This window comes from Tachypleus tridentatus, chromosome 4 (assembly GCF_004210375.1).
Source record: "Tachypleus tridentatus isolate NWPU-2018 chromosome 4, ASM421037v1, whole genome shotgun sequence".
Lineage (NCBI taxonomy): Eukaryota > Metazoa > Arthropoda > Merostomata > Xiphosura > Limulidae > Tachypleus > Tachypleus tridentatus.
In genome coordinates this window covers 37,053,619-37,061,703 of record NC_134828.1, presented here as the reverse complement: position 1 = coordinate 37,061,703, position 8,085 = coordinate 37,053,619, and the positions used below count along the sequence as shown (strand labels likewise).

The following is an 8,085-nucleotide window of genomic DNA, read 5'->3' as shown; positions in this document are numbered from 1 at the left end:
TTTTTTACATATATATGAATATTGATTTCATTCTGACAAATATAAAGTGCCTGTACTTTAGAAGAGAGGCGAATCTTTAGCTCAGTTTGATTTGATTCCACGTAACACGGAATATGTTAGTCAGTTGTACTTTTGAAATAGGCGAGCTGATGTTCTATAGAAAATATATCCAATTCTTCCCAGATTGTGTCGAAGAAACAGTGGAATGTCCGATTACATGTATAGAAGAGAGTTAAGTCTCCTTTGTTTGTCCAAGCAGTGTTCCATGGTTTAATACTAGCAAGTTGAGCTGGATGAGTAAAACACTCATTGTACTTACATAGGTGGGGTTTTTAAGTTCTACATTATGTAATTAGGTATTTGTAACACAGTCAATGTAGTGTTATCTCTGTCGCAAGAATATAACTTTCAATTGCATATGCTCATTGCTCCTGAACACAGACACTTAGTGATGAAGAAAGTTGGTTGTCTTCATAAAACACAACTGGAAATATTTCTATCACAGAAAGTTCATTGGAATCATTAATAACCTATAAAATTCTGGAAGAGATAATAGCACGTTGAATATAAATGTTTCAGGAAAGTGAATTTTAGTTAAGATTACACAATAAAAGAACTGATGTTCCAATGTAATAATTAGGAATGGTTGTAGTACATGTCAGAAACATGAAAACAATATTGATGTGGCTATATTGGTATGTAATATATCTAAGCACGCCCTCTAAATTCCTACACTCAATTACACAACCGCCTTCAAACATGTGATCAGCTATCGGTCAGTAACACTTTCTTTTTTGTGAACCTGAAGATGTTCGCTCCTTTACTAGTGTTTTCTCTACCCATACTAGCCGTTTTTAAATATGATAAAGTTGCACCAGAACGCTAGTTTAAGTAGTAGTCATGGTTATATAACACCATAGACGTAAGCTGTTGAACTGCATATGGTACCTGCTCCTCGAAAGATGTGCAGAATATACCAGCTTAACCAGTACTCTTTGTTTCACTAGAATCTATTAATAAACTAACTGGACGGAAGGTATGTAAATTCATGATTAATGAAATCTTATCGTAGGGCATGCAAAGCTGATCGCCTTACATACAATTGTAAAAAAACAACAACAAAGCAACGCCCATAAAACTGCCAGATGTAAAACTGGAAATCTGTGTGTACTCCCGCATGGATCTAATGAATCTCCATACCAATTTTGGTGAAGATCCATACACATCGTGCGAAGTAGTTACATGGACATACAACAGACACTATAATATTTATATAGAAATATATCGATCAAGCATAGCATACTGGTTATAGAGTTTTCGAATCGAAAGGCCCAAGGTTTGGGCGGCGACATACCATTTACCATGCTTAGCATTTTCAACTGTAGGAGTGTTATACTGTAATATCCAATCCTTCTGTTTAGGTGGTGAATACTGGTGGCTGTCTTCTAAATTGCGTGTCTGAAATAGAGAGTACTATGTCTCAACCCAGAGGATCTCTGATCTTACTGTTTAGTTCATGTAACCTGGAAAGTGCAATTCAAGTTGAAATTTTCAAACACCAAAATATGTATAACAGTATATGGTTCATTGGATCTGCCTCACAAACCTTTACGATATCCAAATTCCTGTTATGTGTTCAAAAAAATTCATCACTTCATGTAGGTCCATGTAACAAAACACAGAGATCCGATCTGTACTACATCCAGGTTCCTGTTTTGTATTCAGAAAACAGCCATCGCTTCATCTATGACCATAAAATCTTTCATTAACTTACTGTGTGTTAAAAAATCATCACATGTTGCTACCAGTTGTGAATACAAACCCATATTTATTTTCTTGACAACTGAAATAATTTTGATTTTTTTTTTTTTTTTGCGTACAAGATTTGAGCCTTGGACCACTCGCATTACAAGCTAGTGTTCTACCAACTAACATAAAGTGGAAGATTGTTTCTTCAGGGCCACTCTTCACTCTGTAACGGAAGAAAATAATCCCGATAAATGCTTCCACAACATTGTACTATTTGGTTTAGAACCATCTTCCATTTCTCTCAGAAACAATTAAATGGCCCGGCATGGCCGAGCGTGTTAAGGCATGCGACTCGTAATCTGAGGGTCGCGGGTTCGCATCCCGGTCGCGCCAAATATGCTCGCCCTTTCAGCCGTGGGGACGTTATTATGTGACGGTCAATTTCACTATTCGTTGGTGAAAGAGTAGCCCAAGAGTTGGCAGTGGGTGGTAATGACAAGCTGCCTTCCCTCTAGTCTTACACTACTAAATTAGGGACGGCTAGCACAGATAGCCCTCGAGTAGCTTTGTGCGAAATTCAAAAACAAACAAACAGACAATTAAACTTAACAGAACATCGTACTTCTGTTGTGTGCTTCCAACATATTGTACTCATTGATGTAGGCCAGTCATAGCCAAGCGGTTAGAACGATTGACTCGCAATCTTAGGATCGCGAATTCAAATCCTCGTCGCACTAAACATGCTCACCCTTTAAGCCGTGGGGGCGTTATAATGTAATGGTCAATCCTACTATTCGTTGGTAAAAGAGTAGCCCAAGAGTTAGCTTTAGGTGGTGACGATTAATTGCCTTCTCCCTGGTTTTACATTGTTAAATTGGGGAGGGTTATCTGCGCTAGCCCTCGAATAGCTTTGCGAGAAATTCAAAAAACAAATATAAAAAACGACAGTATTATTTAATTTGAAAGAAAACAAAACGAAGTTTTATTTGGAAGAAACGTATTTATTATTATTATTTAATATACAAAGCTCTTAAAGTTTGCTATCATTAATTATGCAAATGAACATTTTTCAGAATCGACTCATCAATGAAGAAATTTATCCAATAGGAGACATTTGATTTGGAAAGTTGATAAATTCCACTTAAGAATTTTAACTTTCGGTTTAATATAGGAAAACTTCACCTTAATTAAACCTATTAGTCCAGTAAAGGCTCTGCTTACCAGAAAAGACCCGTCACAAGATGAATGGATGTTCATCATCCCATACCAGAAAGTATCCGGGTAAACATCATTAACTGTTCCTTTTTTTATCAAACGACTTTACGAATGTAGTCAAACATCATGAAATATTCCTCATTAAAATATGATAAGTTAACGTTAAATCAGATGACATCACCGAATGCCCAGAAATATAATACCAGTTGATACTCATTCAACTGGTATCACCAAGTCCAAGAACAAACGGTCAGTTAATGTTTTTACGTGAAACCATCAAGTGCCAAGGAAACATCACCATTTAATGGTTAATTACTTGATACCACCAAGTGTCCAGGAGCATATGATCGGTTAGCACTTATTCAACTGATACTACCAAGTGTCCATGAACAAATTACCAATTAATGTGTATTCCTCTGAAACTACGAAGTGTCATAAACTAGCGATTAGTTTATTTTTATTCATCTGACACCATGAAGTGTCAAGAAAAATTCACCAGTTAATGGTTAATCACCTGACATTTAGGAACAATGACCGGTTAATATTAAGGCACGAGACATCACCAAGAGTCAAGGAATATATGACTAATTAATTGGTAATCACGTTGTACCACTCATAGACTAGTAACGGACTAACAAATAGTATTTTTTATCAAACACAAGGAATTACATTATTAATATTATTAACGACTGTTTGTTCTTCCACTTCATGAGGAACTAAATAAGAAGTGTTCGCGCGATGTGATCACCTACACGTCACTGATGTTTAGTCATTACACATAATTAATTTTCAGTCAATATTAACACATCGTCAAAATTATGTATTAATTGACCATTAATAGCATTTACTTTTTTTTTCCTTTAACAGATAACTTTCCGAAGTCACGATCGTCCTACGTGCCGAAAAACAAACTCATCCCATTGGCCCTTATTCTGTATGACGTCATGTCTCTTGAAAAGTCGGTTGGCACTCACTGTATTTTAGCTCGAGTTTGAGACAAGTTACTGTTATAGTGTTTTAGTCTAGAAAAGGGTTTGGATTAAGAGTGTTAACCTTATGTAATTGACTAAACATTCGAGGACAAGTTCTGAGCTGTAACATGTGCTCCATTTCTAAACAGCATGAGAACTCTATAATTGGTATGATTGTACATAAACCGTTCTTGCCTCAGTTAGACAGGTTTATAACGCTATCATAATGATAATAGAGAAGGCATAATAATACTGTAGATAAAAAGCAAACAATGCTGGGAGATATCTTGACGAAGACCAAGCTGGAAACGTCTGTTAATTAATCGACTGGCGCTAATAGAAAGGAATAAACGGCTAAAAGGTAAGTAAAACAACCACTTTTTGAAACGTCTGGTGCTAATCGACTTTGAATTGTATTCGTATGTTTTATTGGTACCTATCTCACTATCAGAGTCGCAGTCAGAGTATTACATAAAAAAAACACAACAACCTTAAACTAAATCTTGACTGTTCAGTTCTGATTTCTGAGTAATTCCGGTGAAAATTTTGTGAATCATTTGTAAATCTACAACTTACGAGAACTTTAGTTGTAGTTGAATGAAATTGGAATACGTATTTGACTTCAATACGTTCCACTATGGCATGCACACAGTGCACTATTGGTAACACGATTGACGTAAACACAATACATAACAATAAGAGAAGTATGGCAACCCGTAGTAACTGCCCAGTCACTGCTATTGTTAAGTAAAAACTGCAATGTCAGTGAGGCTTAGCTTACGAGAGTTTCACTGACAGATAGACTTCTGATTAAACTAAAAGAGGGATAAACAGGTATATATTCTGTTAGAAGTTGGAGAACAGTCTGTTGTGAATGAAGGAGATACAGAAATGTTCTTAAATAGTAATAACAGATATGTGTAATTCTGTTGAAGCGGGGATACAATGTGAACGTATGATTTTTGTATACTGGGAACTGACTAAGCAGGTTTACGTAGTTCTTACTACTTACTCTTTCTATTGGTCATAGTACTTAAGAACTTTCAAATGATTGGTTTGAAGGGCGGAGTTACTCAAGTTGATTTGCTAAATGTATTGTTATCTCGACAAATCATAGAAGAGGGAGGTTCTTATTTTATATTTATCAGGTCTGAATCTCAAATTCGAGTTTCTAATTCTTTATGTATTTGTACATGTTGAATAGTGGGCGTGATGAAATAGAAACTGAGTAACAAGACAGCTGGACGTATTATGTGACATACAGTAACAGATACTTAACTTTTGTCTTTACATTTCCTCTTAAATTAAGAAATTAAAACATATATAATTTTAAAATTTAGATTATGAACTACGTTTTGATGCTAATCTCATTGACGTAAGTGGTTAAAATGTTAGTTCATAAAATTTTGAAAATAACGCGTCAAACGTCGTGACACGTGCAATTTAACCTACACGGGTGAAATAAAGGTTTTTTGTTTGTTTCTTTTTTTGAATCTCGCGCAAAGCTACGCGAAGGCTATCTGCGCTAACCGTCCGTAATTTAGTAGTGTAAGACAAGAGGGAAGGCAGCTAGTCATCACCACCCACCGCCAACTTTTGGACTACTCTTTTACTAACGAATAGTGGGATTGACCGAACATTATAATGCTCCCATGGCTGAAAGGGCGAACGTGTTTGTTGCGACCGGGATTCGAATCCGCAACTCTCGGATTACGAGTCGAGTTCCTTAACACACTTGGCCATGCTGGGCCAAAAAGTGTGTGTTTTTTATAGTAAAGCCACATCTGGCTATCTCCCCCGAGTGCGGCGGTAAGAAACCAAAAGGATATTTGCGCTATCACGACCATCGAAACACGGTTTTTAGCAATATAAGTCTGCAGACATACCGCTGTGCCAATGGGGGCCTTTTACATATTTGTCATACATAGTAGGTTCAATTCATTTTCACCGAGTTGTTATTGACAATAATAATTCAAATACCATATAAACTATACAAGTTTAATGAAAATAATTCTTACTTCTTACAAGAAGTAGTAATAGTGTGACTCAAAACTTACACAATATTTTAATCTCTAATATATAGTTTGTTTGTTTTTTGGATTTTCGAGCAAAACTCTTAAAGGGCTATCTGCGTTTGCCGTACTTAATTTAGCAGTGTAAGGCTACAGAGAAGCCAGCTAGTCATTACCACCCACCGCCATCTCCTGGGCTACTCTTTTACCAAGAAATAGAGTGAGTAACTATCGTATAATAACGCCCCACGGCTGAAAGAGAGGCATCTTTTCGAGTCGAGCACCTTAACCAACTGGCCATGCCCGGCCCTAGTATATGCTAAGACTTAATATTAATAAATATTCTTCCTTTAATTTTAAGTTTATTTCAAAATACAAAAGCTAGTTTTGTGAAAATATTTCTCAATTTTACTATTACCAATAAATTCATCTCTGTCATACTTATATATGATTTATATATGATTATAAGAACAGCTTATAAAGCACTAATGGTCAAAAGGTATGAAAAGTATGGATTTTCAGTTAAGGAAATAACTCTTTAATCAATATTTTTTTTTCTTACTCCGATAGAAGAGCTCTTGGAGTTACAGGCAGAGAAGGGAAAGCTCTAAGTAATGACTTGCACTCCTCCTCGAAAGAAGAAAAACTGAAAAACTCTGAACTGATTAAGCAGCTATCTAAACAGCATAACATGTGCTTTGAGCTTGAAATGACTTTATCATCAACAGAAATAGATATTTCTGATTTGAAAGAGGGTTTGGTCCGATGTCAAAAGCAAATGAAGGAGTACCTGTATGTTAATAAATTATGTTTGGATAATTTTTTGTAGTTTTAAGAAGCTTCAAATAATACTAGTATGTTGACTTTTATTCATTCAGATGTACTTTTAATCTTGGAATATCTGGTGTTTAATTTGGTTGTAATGTTGAAGCTAAAAAATATTTTAAATGTTGAAAGATATGTTTTATATCATATTAACGACTATAAATATAGAGAGAAACAGTAAACATAAACATTTGGTTATTTTCATTTCTCTAATAATTGTGATTACTTGTAATTGCTTTATTATTGTTTTTAAAAAATAACGTCAATAAACACAGATGTAATTTTACAATCTTATACATTTTGTTTATATCATACAGTATTGGCATTTAATTAAACATGTAAAAACATACATTTTATTTACAAAGACATATCTTGTACATTTGTTCTTCAGGAAATGTTATGATGTTGATAACCTATATACTATCAGAGATACCAACCATTACAATTTGAGTGAAATCATTACAATTTTGGTGTATACATTACGACTATACACTCATACAGACAAATATTATAACTTGTTGCAACTCCCAAGTTATATATATTATACAGGCTTATACAATAAAGTGATAAATTGTTCCCCCAGGGCTTTAAAGGGGTGAAAAGAAAAGTTCTAGTTAGATACAAATAAATTTTGATAATAAATAAAAGACAGTCCAAATGGCTACTTGCAATAATCATGTTTGTGCTTGAAATAATAAAAAATACTTGTATCTCCAATGTCTCCCAATAGTTTGAGTGAGGTGCTTCTCCATACTGGGTACGTGGGGAAATCAATAGTTACGTCATCAGTGCTTGTCAGCCAATCAGCACTCGCATAGATGGGTATTTCTCGTTTTCTAAGCAGCATAGAAACACCAATGTGATCGTTCACAAGATGGAAAAAAGAGGCCTTGTTCACCACATTGTCTTGTTTCTGGTAAATCTAAAAGGACTAAAACTGTGAAAAAGCTCTGTCTACAATCATAACGCTCAGTCATTTGAAATAGTTGGCATCTCTGTACTATAAGCAGAAAGAGTTATGAGCAAACAAATATAGTGGTAAAAGGTTCAATTTTCTATTAAAATGCTCAGATATGAATTAATGATATTGTTTGTATTCATATGCTGGATACCAAAAATTTAATGTTGCATTAATTTTCAGATACAGTGATCAGTATATATTATTTGCAATAGATACTTTTTTATCTAACTTCAGAATAATCTACTTATGTTCAAGGGAACTAAACAGTTGAATGAGGGTCTTGCTGTTTAATTAAAAATGTGTGTTAAGCAGCATGAGAAAAATGTTCAGAAACACTACTCATTTCTGTGCA

The 8,085-nt window shown here is 34.8% G+C and overlaps 1 long non-coding RNA gene across 2 annotated transcripts; it reads left to right on the top strand.

Moving 5' to 3' along the window:
- Window positions 1–1,942: 1,942 nt before the first annotated feature.
- On the top strand, window positions 1,943–6,855 carry LOC143248853 (uncharacterized). 2 transcript variants are annotated; one of them, XR_013027223.1, is made up of 3 exons: window positions 1,943–3,030; window positions 3,832–4,296; window positions 6,518–6,855. It is a non-coding gene; the product is annotated as an uncharacterized LOC143248853 (long non-coding RNA). The 2 variants fall into 2 exon arrangements; XR_013027222.1 differs by lacking the exons at window positions 1,943–3,030; window positions 3,832–4,296 and adding an exon at window positions 4,839–5,310.
- Window positions 6,856–8,085: the final 1,230 nt, after the last annotated feature.